At 40.9% G+C, this 14,148-nt stretch overlaps 1 long non-coding RNA gene across 1 annotated transcript in view; it reads right to left on the bottom strand.

Annotated features, from left to right (window-relative positions):
- Nucleotides 1-14,148, bottom strand: part of LOC112997341 (uncharacterized) — a 54,148-nt gene that overhangs the window by 16,680 nt on the left and 23,320 nt on the right. The window lies entirely within an intron of this gene.

The raw sequence follows: 14,148 nt of genomic DNA, 5'->3' as shown, positions 1-14,148 counted from the left end.
ACAGCCCAGCCTGGAGCTCTCCAGCAGGACACATCTGAGGCAGCGAGGTCCTGCTGTGCTCCCTAAGAGGGAGGTTTGCGGTGCCGCGGGGCGCTGGTCCTTGGGCTGGCGTGTCCCCTTCCCCGCTCACACCCAGGCACCCCCCTGGTCACCACAGTCCCTGCGACCGGTTGGTTCAGTTGAAGACCACTGCAGTTAAGACACCCTTGTGGGGGCCACTCGATGCACTTATGCAAAGCGCTGTAGGACACCATGATTTAAAGACCGCAGCTACACAGCCATCAGCCTTTCTCCAAGCAACTTGTGGCAGCTACTGCCACAGAGACAACTGACAAAGCACTCAGACAAAAGCTGTAGCATAAATTATACCATTTTATGCTATTCCAGGGATGCAGAAACAGACTAAATGGGAACTTTAAAAATGTGTCTCTTTCTGGTTGATGTTTGTTTCATCCAGTTAATAGGTTCAAACACTGACACACAGCCAGTACAAAAAGCATATATTAAGGCACCAAGAAAATCAACCTTTTCAGGGCTCAGTCAGCATTTTGTGAAGCCTGTGGTAGAATTCCTTTGAGGGAGTTTAAATTTTGTAGTATTTTATCTCTTACCAAATTTCCTTTTCAAGAACGTTATACCCACCCCCAGTCGTTCCCATTTCTCCACCAGATCTGTGCTGAAAAGTTGGCATTACGAGAAAACCCAGCAGTACAGAAGAGTCACTATTTTCTGCTCTTGTAGTATGAATTCAGGGTATGAGTCTCCTCCCACTTACACCAGGAGCAACTTCATGGAGCCACACACATAAGAATGTGAATGCAGAAAAAGAACTGACTGACTACTAGTGGAAGGAAGGTGCCTGTGCTTTCTCTTTTCAGAGAATTTAAGGAAGAAAAAAGTGAACATTCTTGAGGTCAAAAAGTCACATGAATGAATGACACTTAAAAAAAAAAAAAACTATCATGATATTTTGAGTGCCTTGGTAGATTTAATTCCCTTCTCAAGCATCCTTAAAAAGGTGCATTAGCAAATGGAGATTAGAGTGTGGTTGGCATAGGAAGAAAAAGGAAAACAAAACAAAACCAACCACTCATCCGCTATTGAAACTTCTAATCTAAACCTTTTTGTGGTTTAAAAACAGAAATTATAAGTCAATATGTGCTTTAATCAGCATGCAAGAAACAAGCCAATAATTAAAGATTCAAAATAAAGGTTTAAACTCAAACATAGTTTTGCAACTGCAGTTATAGCCAGATTACAAAATTCCTTTCACACAATGCACATAGCATCCTTTGAGACTTAATGACATTCTGCAGCTGGGGTAGTATGAATTTGAGTTCTTTCTGTTCTGAGTTATTTACTTCTGCAAGAAAATTCTCCATGGCAACTGGCCAAAGGGGCTTGTCTCCTTAGTGTGTGAAATGTGAGTAGATACGAACTTGACACCACATTTCATCCCCTTGCCTTCCTTCATGTCTGCATTCCTAACTGTAAATTACGGGGTAGCACTGGCCATTCTGGGGCGGCAGGAAGCAGTTTGTTCAGAAAGATAGGAAGAGGTGGAGAAAAAATATCGCAATGCTTCAAGGCAGTTTCTGAAACTACAGTATGATTCCTTTCACCCATCATCAAGACAAGCTAAAATCACGCGACAGCTGATTCTCTTCTGAAAATGTGATGCTTATCCCTTTTATTGACTTTTCAGAGACGTGTTTATCATCTGAGCAGAAATCAGTAGAAATTTGTGAATACTTGCTCATGTGCATCTGTACTTCCACCACCACCACCCTCATTTGCGGTCTCTTTTCAGGAACGCAAGTTCTTTCTGTTTTGAGGGCCCATGAAAACATTGAATACTTCTTCAGCACCGTCTGCCAAAACTGATTATGAAAGAGGCAATTTGGAACACTGAGCTTCAAGTTGGGCTTTAGAAAACAAGAGGCATCTGGGAAATGATGTGCAACTTGCAGAGACTTTAAATATGCTTTGGCAAAACCAAAATTCCCCTAAGGACCCCAGTCAGCCAAGGGTGAAACAGCGACCTTCGACACATGGTTACCCTTCTTGGAGCTGATCTGCATAACGCATCTGCTAGTTTAGCTAGGGGATACCAGCACTGTAATCACTTCCTTTTGCATCCTGGTTTTCACTCCAGTTCACAGTTACATGAAGCAGTCACACCAAGAAAACTTGTTTAAAAGATATCTAGTTAACAAGATATTTTTCAAGAAAGCCTGAAAGTGTTAAAATATTTGCATCTACCTCTAAACACTCTCTGCAACATGCTGTATTTAGGGAGTATGCCTAACTACTGTGTGCCACACGCAACATTTTGAGGAGTTCAGGCTTCAGCCTGTGACTCCTTTCAACACGTGGGTTAGAGACCCCCCTCTCAATTTCATTTGCACACAAGGTCCTCCTTGCTACCTCAGAAATGTCAATGCCAGGGCACAATAACGTTTTTATTAGCTTCTCTAAAGCTGAGGGCCTTCAACTTGAAATTTCAACTAAGAAGATGTAAACCAAAACTCTGGCAGTCCAACCGTGATTCAGTTGCTTTTTTTTTGTTTGGTTCCTTTTTGTTTGTTTTTTAATTAAGAAATGAGCAAGATCAAGGACTTTTGCTAAGTCCTCTTGTGCTGCCTGTGGGCTGCAGAGGGACCAGCAATGGCTGAAGAAGTTTCTCTTCTTGTCAAAGTGCTCCTACAGCAATTGCAGCGCTCCCGGCCTCAGCTCCCCCGGGGAGCCGGGCTCTTGTTTGGGCTGGCTGCAAGAGAGAGGCATTTCAGGGCAGGGAAGCTGAGCTAGGCGAGCACAACACACCTCCACCAATCCCAGCCTGCAAAACAGTCCCCAGGGATCATTTCTAGCCCAAGCAAGTGAGAACACATTAGTTTATATAAAAATCATGCCAGAAAAACTATCAGGGTAACCAGCTTTATACAAAATGCTTGCAAAACTTAGCAATTCTGTTCTTGTTTAAATAAGTGGAAAACGAGGTTGGAATTTTTGAAGAGAACCCCAGGAAGTTGTTAGAGACAGAAGAGAGCAACAGCCAAGCTCTAAAGCTTTTCCTCTGCCTGTGCTAAAGCCTGCTGCAGGAAACCTCCCATTAACGTTTGTGTGACAACTGCTGGAGCCGTGAGATGTAGCAAGTGAACGTGAATGTGGTTTAAGCCTGGCTGGCCTGAGTTTAGTGTCTTGACCGAAAGAAACATAAAAATGCAAATGTCAGATAATGAGTGGCAAATTAGAGCTCCCAAATTATTTCTGTCATTTTAGTAATTCCCTGTAAGACACAAAAACAAGTGATGTAACATATCCTAGAGCATTTTAAGAAAGAGGCTCAAACTGTACATATTTCTATTATCACCAGAGACCAGCTACTCACAGACATATAGTACCTTAGATTTTTAGAGAAATATTGCCAAAGTAACCACTCACTTTTGAGAAGAAGGGTTAAATATCAGCTGATAACTGAAAGGAAGAGATTTTAAGACTGTACAGAAGAGAAAGGTAAGAAGCTTGTAGTGCAGTTTCATTCCAAGGGGGAATTCAGGCAGATGAAGGAGGGGGCTTTTATAGCACCTTGAAAGTGGGTGGGATGAGGGGAGGAGAAAACACTGGAAGCAAGGAAAAATGATTTTCTCTTCTCTCCATCAGTAATGCAAAGGGCTGAGATCCTAAGAATAGCATGAAAGAGAGCATTTGGTCCAGGGCATGCATAGCTCTACCTTGTTCTACACAGCAGTGTGGGAAAAGTTGTCACGCACTGGTTTGGTATTGTCAGCTGTGTGTCAAGGATATGCCACCAAGTGTCTTTATTCTGAGGAGAGGGAAAGAACAGCTGCATTTCATGCAGCCTGGTAAACTTGCTGAGCAAAGAGATGACTATCCAGTGTCTCCTTTTAGACTCACTCCGGGGTGGCAAAGACAAAGAACCAACAGTGAACATTGGCCCCCAGCTCACCAGCAGAAGCTGGACAGCCTGGGCTGTGCATACCCATCCTTTTCCAGTTGCAGCAGTGCCAACTCCAGAGGCTACAGTCCCTCACCCAGCTCCAGTTACTCATCACTGTCCTTCTGCCAGAGGTTATTGCCTCCTTGGATCTGCTGGATGAGCTGTTTTGTGGATGATCTCTAGTCTGTTTTATTGAAAAGCCCAGATAATTTAAGCAATTTAAATATTGGTCTTTGCCAACCCAGCTCATTTTGACTGGAATCAGTCATGGGGAATAACGTCAAGAGAAGCACAACTGGCAAACCAGAGCAGTTTATAGCCTTCAGCAAGAGGGTAATCGCAGCATTTGGAGCAGGGCTGGCACTGTTAAATATCTTCAGCCATTTCTGTTGCTGCCAGGACAGGACTTGTGTCTCTTTGGCCACAGGGGCTATTTTAACAAATATCATCTAGCTGCACTCAGTCCAGTACCATACATCACGTGAAAGCTAGCAGAGCGCTATATAACTGTTGTCAGTGCTGAAACATTTCCAACACAAATCCTCCTGCTTGCTTGGCTGGGAAGAACACAAAGTTGGAGTAGTTATTCCACCACTTTACAGTAGAGGAATTCTTAACTGTCCAGCTAGGACCTGATTCTGCTCCTTTACAGTGCTAAAAGAGTCAGAATAGAGTAAAAAGAACCTGACTGGAGGCTGGGAAAGAAGAACAAAGGGGTACCCAAATAAAGAAGTCCTGTATCAGCATCTAAACAGCGGCTCTTGAAGGAATGGCAGAGTGGAACAGTCCAACAAAGGACAGGCTTATAGGAATTTACATGATCTCACACACTGCAATAATAAAAGAACATTTTGAAAGAAAGAAAAAAGACCGAATTAGGGACAGACAAATTGTTCATCAGTTCTAAAACAGGGATTTGGCAATACTAAGTCAGCTGTTTCGTATCATTTCAAAATAGATTGTTTTGGTTTACTTTCCTCTTTTTAAAGTCTTTTTTCCCCTCCCCTCCCCTCCCAAGTTCACATAAGAGGTCAAAACAGCTAACAAAGGGAAAAGAATCACAAAAGTTAGCTGAGGTTCAAAGGCAGTTGCTGTATTAGAACGTGGTTTTGGCTTTCCATTAAAGAGATCTGCTTCCACACAAAGGTCTAGATCCTAAGATGGCACAGTTTGGCATGACTACATTCACGTCAGGAGAGCCACTCTGATTCACAGAGTCTGAAGATCTGGTCCAACTGCCCTTAGGCTCAGGTTGTGTAGTGGAAACTGTGTACATAGTGTTGAGATGAATTGGATAAGCTCTTTTTAAATACTGAGGTTTTGAGAAAACTGATCAGTAGTCAGCTTTTTCAAAACCGTTTTTGTGTTTTAGAGAGCTCTTTTTATACACTGAACTTTCAAAAATAGTTGGCACTTGGTAGGCTGGTGGCATGAGCTTACTGAAAAGCACCCCCTACAGTTAAAGGGTCTGAAGAAAGTAACAGGTACCAAAACACGTATTCTCAAATTTACTAACACATAGGTTCTTTATTCTCCCTTTGCCTTTCAAAGAGCATTGAAAATACTGAAATATAACTAGGCTTCAGCAACTGACTGAACAACTCAACATGCGTAATACATGTAGCAGTTGTCCAGTGACTTGAGGCTTATACATAGATTAGCCTTAGTCCTGTTTAAGTTCACAGTAGTGACTTTAGCAGATCATCTACCATCCTTCCTGTTCTGCTTTCTAACCCCCAGCTTCCCTCCTATTCACCACTTCAGTTCTTCCCGTGAATTCCTGTTCCTGATAGCCCATGCTTCATATTTGCTCCAGGACTCAGAGGTATATGACGCATTGTAGGTGGGGAGCAAAGCTGCTGTCTCCAGCATGGGGACGCCACCATCCTTTTCCAGGCAAAGGTGAAATAGTCCCGTTTGCTGCAGAACTCTGAAGACTCAAAGGTATTCAAAGCAAATTTTTACACCTCTACATCTGATTCCCTGCATTTCTGATGACAGCAGGCAGATATCTGCAAGTCAGGCCACAGGGCAGGACTCTCAAGGCCATTCTCACTCTCCGAAGGGGACCTCCAAGCCTGCTCACTGAACAAGAACTGCCCTTTTAGAAGGTATTCCTTTGTGGACACATCTTTAAATGATGCCATTCAAGCTCAGGCATCAAGGACCACAATTCTGCATCCACACTCTACCACCTTAGCATGGGTTACGCCCATCTAGAAAAAAGGGGATGGACATTTTAGTGTGAGCAACCGCCTTTCATGCCCTCTGCACAAAATGGCTGACAAGTCCAGCAAAGGTGCTTTGAGGAGTTTTCACTTCCATTTCTTGAACACTATGGATCACACTGAGTAAGGACTGTCACCTTCATCGTACTTCATTTTTAAGTTAAGAAAAGGAGCAAGCCTCAGGTGTGATATTCCTTACCCTATTGCTATTCTCCTAGGGAACAGAAGGTGTATAATTTTTTTTTAAGTAATTTTCACTCTTTTTGATATTATTAGTTGGCATTCATACCACTGAGACCCGTATTATCATCCATGGACATCTCAAAAACCTATCACAGCTGACAAGCAGCGAAACTAGAGCAGAGCCTTTTTTCTTGGCAAAATCCCACCAAAGAGCTTTCAGGTGAGAGAAATTTAAGAGAGACCCAGAAGACGAAAATCAATGATACTGTCCCAGATTACCTTTGAGAAATGCACTGGAGTTTAGGCATTCACCCACTCCTGCTGTCCTTTGCTGGACTTTTTTCAAACTAGTCTGGCAAACTTTACCCCAAGAATGACACTGCATTGACAGGAGACCTCAAGCAAGATCAAGTTGCTGAGAAATCTCAAGAGCTAGCAGAAATGTCTTTCTACAAAGTGAGAGATTCATTTCTCATCCTTTTCATTCTAGTCTAAAACTGGACTCAGCTGTAGAAGGATTTCAGAGTATTTCAATTCCAGTTCCCACAGGAGACACAGGAGTGCCTATAGAGCCAAAAGAATTTGGGCCAAACCACTAAGAACTTTCTTCTTTATTAATATACACTTGACCACATACTGCTGGGCAATCCTTGTAGTCAGCATTACTTGTATCAGCTTACTGAAAAGACCACAGCCTTGTAAACTGTGAAGTTTCTTCTCACACAGAATTGGGAAGGAAAGGAACTTCTGCTGATGTTGCGCTGAGTAGAATTTTTTTTCTCCCCAAAAAAGGAAGTCTCCTCATAAGAGCAACACTGTTGAATGTATTTACAACAGTGTTCATCAAGGCACTCATTTTTCCTTCTTAGTTTATTCATATCTTTCATCACAATCATGTTAATAGTTGAGCAAACATCCTTCTGGCTCTGGAGTAGGTTAAAATACTATCCCCTAGTCCAAAAAAAAAATTTTATTCATTCAGAACAATTATACGTTACAGTTCTCTAGCAGTTTGTACCCAAGAATGTCAAAGCACTTCCTAGAACAAGAGCAGATGCAACTTCCTTCTGAAGAGACAGACCATTTTAGAGACAAGGAAATACGTACTGTCATTTTCAAAACTGTTAATTCCATGATTAGGCACCTGAGCTTGTGGCTTGCTTTTCAAGAGACAGAAAACTTCCATTACCCATATTTACAAAGTGATATTCAACATCTGTGAATTTCAGCATTTCATTTTAGATATTAAGCTTTAGTTTGAAAATATTAGCTCTTGTCCTTCCCAGACTAACTCAAAGTCCCCATGCTGAACTAAAAGATAATTTAAGTGGTTATTTAGTTAGCCATAAACAAAAATGCTTTTCCTAAGTATTTTTTCATGGCTACAAATACACATGTAATGGTTTGCATAAATAAGGGAAGATGGAGACCAGTTATCACTCTGTACAATCAAATGCTTGACAGGAAGGATAAAAAGAAAGATTCCCCAAAAGAAACAAGAGGATCCACATACACACACAGGTATGCATGCACACACACTTTTTTGGAGAGGAACCAAGGACAATGGTTGTCCATTGGATGTCCATAACCTATGACCTTTGCTCCCCCATCTAGTCACTCCCATAATCTGCTCTTCCCAACAAAACTCTTCACTTAAGTTAACAAGTTTCTGAGATTTAAGGGAATGTACAGCATAACAGTCTCATTCTGAGTATGGTCTTATTTTGGATAAAAGGAGTTTCAGTTAACTAAAGTCTAATTTAAATATTTCTTACAAGAGGAAATTTTGAAGTGATTTATCAGAATTCCACGTCAGGTGCTGGAGTAGCAACAGCACTGTTACAATCCCATTCCCACAAATGATAAATAATTTATAAATCCAATCTTTTATTCTATTATTTCAGTATAGATTGTTCCAGCTTAACTGCTTCCTGAACTTCAGGGCTTGGAGGACAAAAAGGTGAAGAACAGAATGAGCAAATGCAAGGTACTTCAATTGCTTCATAAATATTTCACCTCCAGATGTTAGCTGAGTTGTGTTTGAATACACCCATCTGGTAAGCAGAGTGCAACATTCCCATATAAAATGCTCACTCTAAAAGTACTGGTGTACTTTTAAATGGAAACTCTTAAATGATTTTCAATGTTAAGTAGTACAAGGGATTGTAGTAAAGCATAAGGAAAGAAGAACTTCAGCATAACAAAAGCAGGATGTGTGAAAAATATAAACAACCTGGTCCAGTAAGCATCCAAGAGATTGAGGCCTGTTTGTCACAAGATCTCCCCAAACTTCCCGCTGGAGTGAAACTCAAGAAGCATGCGTGGAGGAAAGCATGTCAGGACTTGGTGGGGAAGCCAATACAAGAATAGCTGCAGTAGTAACTGTGTGCCACATTCATGAACATCTTGGGTTACCAAGATAAATTCGGCTACAAGACTCACCCTTATGCATTCTTAACCCCTTCTCCATAGGATGCTTTCACACGGGTCACCGCGCAGAGGAGGGGGAGGAAACACTAGGAAAGCTTCAGAAAGGGTGATTTCTCCTGGCTGACAGTGTTATATATACACTGGCACTCAGACTTAATATGTTCAGAAATTTAGAAAGGCTTGTTTAAGGGACAATGGCTATTACTGTGGTTATACAGTCTTTTGCCATTAAACCATACTAATGTGATTAAGAAAGCTAGTTTCCTGTGTATGGAAGCATAAGACTTCCTCATCCCAATCTCTCCAAATGCAAAATTAAATTTAAAAAAAAAATAATAATAAAAAGCAGAGTTATAGTGCTTTCAGGTCATTTTTGAAAGCTTCTACTTCCTTCAGCTAACAAATGGCATCATTTGAGGAAAACTGCTTTCTTTTCCAGTTTCCAGATGCTAGACTGTCTGCAGCACTAACAGGTGACTATGATGTTTTTTGTGATTTTTCTGAATCACAATATTACAAAACTATTATTTCCAGCTTTTCATCTCAGTTTCCCACTAACTATAACCTCAACCAACCTTTGTTTCAACACTATATCAGTGCAACAATACTGAGGAAAGAATATTCCATCACTTATGCATCTCGCTAAACTTCTTATTTTTAAAATACATGAAATAAGACCTTTCAATAAATTTTTCACTGTGTGGATTTAACTGTGGTTAAAGAACTTACTTTTTGTAGATATTGTGCAAGAAGCAGAAGTAGCATAACATTCTAAAAAAGTCTTGGATATTTTTTTTTCTCCTGAAACGATCAGCAAGAAGTAGAGGAAATATTGCAAAAAAAAAAAGCCTATTGTTATGGTATTTGGGCTCAAACCTGTTAAGCGGTCAGAGTCTGGCTAGGGCTCTACCAAAACTGAAAAGAGGTTTACTCTGTCCTGACTCTGCCAGGATTTTGTATTGTGATCACTTTGTCTGCAACATGGGGATCCATAAATAGTTCCCTCCCTGACAAGAGAACTGTAGGAATAAAGCCATGAATTTGGGGGTGAGTGAGCAACACACAGTAAAAGGGGATATGTAAGTATCAAGATAGTTAAACTCACGGTAAGTATGGAGCTTGTGGTCCACTGAGTAGGATACAGACTTAGGAGTCAGGTTTATGCTGGATAACTTGCAAGATTAGAGAGCATCAAAAGCTCCTTCTGTCTGAACTTGTGGCTTCTTGGCAAAAGGGTGAGTGTTCAAGCATCTTCCTCTTTCCAAACGGCTTTTCTAAGGCTGCAAAGGGAAAAGCTGTGGCAATAGACTGAAAGCGGCACCACGCACATTAGCTGGGGAGGCCAGTACAATCTTAGCAGTGGTTCTCGCTCAGACCCAGGCACTCAGGTCGAATCCCACTCTGAACTCTTCACCTCCTCTCCAGCACGCTTCCCCTCTAAATATAAACTGCACTGCTGACATGACTGCAGCTGGCATTAATCTTTTCAGATGTTTTCCATGTTGTCCTTGGTTTTGTTTACTATGTTAAAGCAGGGGAAGCTCTGATTTAAGCAGCAAAGAAATATCAAAAATATACATAGATGAAAAGGAAAAAGGACCAAAACAGTTAGTTAGAAAACGTAGGAATCAAAGGGTTGGGGTAAGAGGGGGGAGAAAAAATTCATAGAAAGCAAGTGATGTGATGAGCCTGAAATAAGCTGAGCTAGTAATGCTAACTTGCAACATTAAATATCCTGCAAGTGTCAGGACTGCTCTTATCTATAATTCTAATGGAAACAAAACTGTAGATGTGAATAAACATCTTTGCACTAGAGGTCTTTGAACTCCATTAAAAATTAACCAAATATTCAGAGCCAAAGTTCCCCCAGTATTTAAGCAGCTAAAGAAAGAGCCTACAAGAGAAAAACTGCAGACAGCAAGATCCCAGGTTAAAGGCTGTGTCATTCAGTGGAGGGATATGAGCTTCAGCTGTAGTCTGTATACACAAGTGTGGCATTACAAAAAGATTTAAAGTTACAAGCCTTTTTGAGAACTCACAGCAAATTTCAAAGCAAGTATGAATAAATGAAGGAAAATATTATGCATCCTAACAGAGGACCTTAATCCAGTGCTATAAAATCTCCATCTTCTTCATTAAAACAGAAGTAAAGCAATAGCAATACATTGCCTGCTCTTTCTCTGAGGCAGAGCAGGGAGCTCTGCCATGATATGTATGCAATCCAGGTGTGGTACAGCCACCATACAGACCCGTACAGACAAGCAGGGTGTCAATTCTAAGTTTTCTACTGCAGTGGAAACAGTGAAGGACCCAGTGTGAGCCTCGCAGGCAAGGCCGTGGGGACAGCTGAGAGTCAGTTCTGGGACAAAGAAAGGGAATGGTGGGAAGGTCGGCTGCGAAAAGCACGAGCAAATATTCTCCGTCAGTACCACAAATAGCAAGCAGACCAAGCAAAGCTGAAAAATGCTGGGGGCCCTGTTCTCCTGATACTCCTAGCTTGCACTAACTGCAGTAAAACTAGCTAGCTGTTAAAAGGGAACAAGGACACAGACTTGAAGGAAAGGTTAAGAGATCACGTGCTTGCAGCAACATCCATCGCATGTTACAGTTCCTCCCACATCTGCGTGGTCAAGCTGGAGGACAGATGCATAAAAAGGCATGATCAGGTTCTCATTAGAAAACTACAGCCTGAGTAGATATATCCTCTACATGTAATTAAGCAGCACACTATTCCCTGCTGTGATTTTCTCCATGACTACCAGCAAATGAGCTTTTTGATGAATGTTTCACAGAATTTTCTTACATGAACACCTTCTTTTAACATTGCACACAGCTTGATTCACCTAAACACTTGCATTAACCTATTTGATTGACCAGCATACAGTGTAAAATGTTTGGGCAGGAGCTAGCATATTCTATCATGTATCCATATTCAGCTGTAACCAGCAAATGTTTTTATACATTTGTTGCTGACTCAAAACAAACTTTAAATGTGTAGCTTTATCACTGAAATAGTTTCTGTTTCTCTTTCACTGGGTGGACACTCTGCAGTGCACAATGACAGCTCTAATCTTTCTGGATGGTGCATATCTCGACGGAAAATTCTGTAGTAGTAGTAGTGTGTGAGCAACACATCTACACTCTTAGAACAATAATGCATAGCATAGGCTATCCATCATCAGATAATTCTAACAAAACAAGAATATTTAGTTGTTAGCATTGGAAAACAGGAAAAACATCCATTACTCTGTAACGGACTTTCTCCTGTGAGCCCCTTTTTGCTCCTATCCTAAATTGCTACATACCCATCTCTAGGAGCTTGGCAATAACCAGCAAAATCCCCACCGAGGACTGCTCTGTCTGTGCATTTAAGCATTAGTAATATTATGTATGTTATATTGAAAAAGAATTGGATGATTTTGTATCTGAATAAATGTCTAAATATTCTTCTTCAGTACATAAACTGATTTCCTTCAATAGTCAAAGTGAAGTTTGTACCCTCTGTACTTCCTTGTGGGAAAAACGGTTGCTCAGAGAGTTTTTCTTCCTGGAAAGCACTGGATATTGATTCCCCTGTGTACTAGGACCAACTATGCAAGTCACAGATTGCCAGATTTGGAATCACAGCTCCTGTGTTCCTATGATATATCCTTAGCTAGCAAGGGGTAAAATAATTCAGAGACTAATGTTGTATGATTAACTGTCCTACTAGATAGCTAATACACCAGTAGTCTCAGTTAAGTATTTTACAAGGGCCAGACAGAAACCTCAACTTCCCAGCATCTCTCTCTGCACAAAATTACTCCTTTAGCCCAAAAGAATATGTAAAAGAAAACTGTCTGCACCTCAACCCCCTCATTGCCATCTTGTGTTTTAGTGCAAAGACACCACTTCCACTGGAAATTTAAGCTAAGAGACCAGGTGATGCCTGGAAGTCACGAGGGGCCAGCGCTGCTGAAGGGGGAGAGCCTTTGACAGAGCATGGAGCAAGAACGACTGCAGCAAGATTCAGCTCTGCTCGTCTGCATGTTTTCCTCTGGACTGCTGCAAACTTAGGGAGTTCCAGTAAATGTAGCCTGTTTTCTGTTCAAAACTATGTCATCTGGCGCTCTGAACTAGCACCAACAAGAATTCCTAATTTGCCTGTAATCACATACAGGCAAAAGTATCTCAGCTCAATAAATCAGGATTACAGACTCATGCGCTAGCCTACGAGTACTCTTTCTTGTGCTTACCAAGGCAGTGAAGAAGGAGAAAGGTGCAAGATTTCCCATAGGCTGTTAATATGCATAAGCAATTAACTTTTCCTAAATGCCTGGAAAAGAAACTGAAATGGAGAAAAAAATCTTTTCCCTTGAAAAAACAAATGACAATGACCTAAAGACCTCCTTGTATATAAAGTACATTGTACAACTGGAGAATTTTAGAGAGAACTCTCGATAAAGATCACTGGCAGAAAAAGTTTGATTATCCCTGTTCGGAGCTGGAATCATTCCTGCACTTCGGGCAGATTTCTGTGGACTGAAAAGCACAGCAATAAATACTCCAAGTCTGCCATAAGGGGGTAGAAAGGCTCTGTGTAATTAAATTTCTTGCCAGTCTACAGAGACAACAGCCATCGGCCGCTCCAGCCCAAATATAAAACCTGGCAGAAAGGGACTAGACATTCACACTAATCCGCTGTCCCTCTGTTTCAAATGGCACATGCTTGTAAACAAACACACACAAAAAAGTACATTTGGGTTTTTAGACTATGCCAAGAAGAAAAAGGAGACTTTTTTATGTGTTGGCTAAAATCTTAATATGTGAAACTTTAGTGAAATTCTTATTGCCAAAATTACCAAAAATGTCTTCAAAACTGCAATAAACACCTTACCTGATGGCTCATATACATACATTAAACTGCAAATTAACAATGACTTTGCTAAGGCATTGACATAGGGAAACTGATAAAAATTAAAAACTAGATCATTCCAGAGGATAGACAGGAAAAGGCACAGCTTTATTGCATTGCCTTTTCATTTGCAATGAAAACCACACAAAATTTGCCGGAGTTCAGGTTTCATTGCAAACGTGAAACTTAGCTCAAGGGAAAATTTGCTAATGTTTGCATAACTATTGAGTCAGCTGGGGCCCAGCCCCAAGAAAAGCTTTGTGATCTAAAGAGCCATGAGAAATGTGCAGTTTCACATCAAAACCAGGTGAAATGGGGAAAAAAACGAGAGTTTCATTTTGAATTGTGAAAATAATTTGAATAAAACTTCAGAGGGAAATGCAATAGCAATAATGCACAAAAGTGAATGCTAAGGCCAGTACACTGTGCAAAACAATAAGAAAAAATCCATT

This window comes from Dromaius novaehollandiae, chromosome 3 (genome assembly GCF_036370855.1).
Source record: "Dromaius novaehollandiae isolate bDroNov1 chromosome 3, bDroNov1.hap1, whole genome shotgun sequence".
Classification (NCBI taxonomy): Eukaryota; Metazoa; Chordata; class Aves; order Casuariiformes; family Dromaiidae; genus Dromaius; species Dromaius novaehollandiae.
The sequence above is the reverse complement of the archived record's forward strand: the minus strand, read 5'-3'. Positions and strand labels throughout refer to the sequence as shown.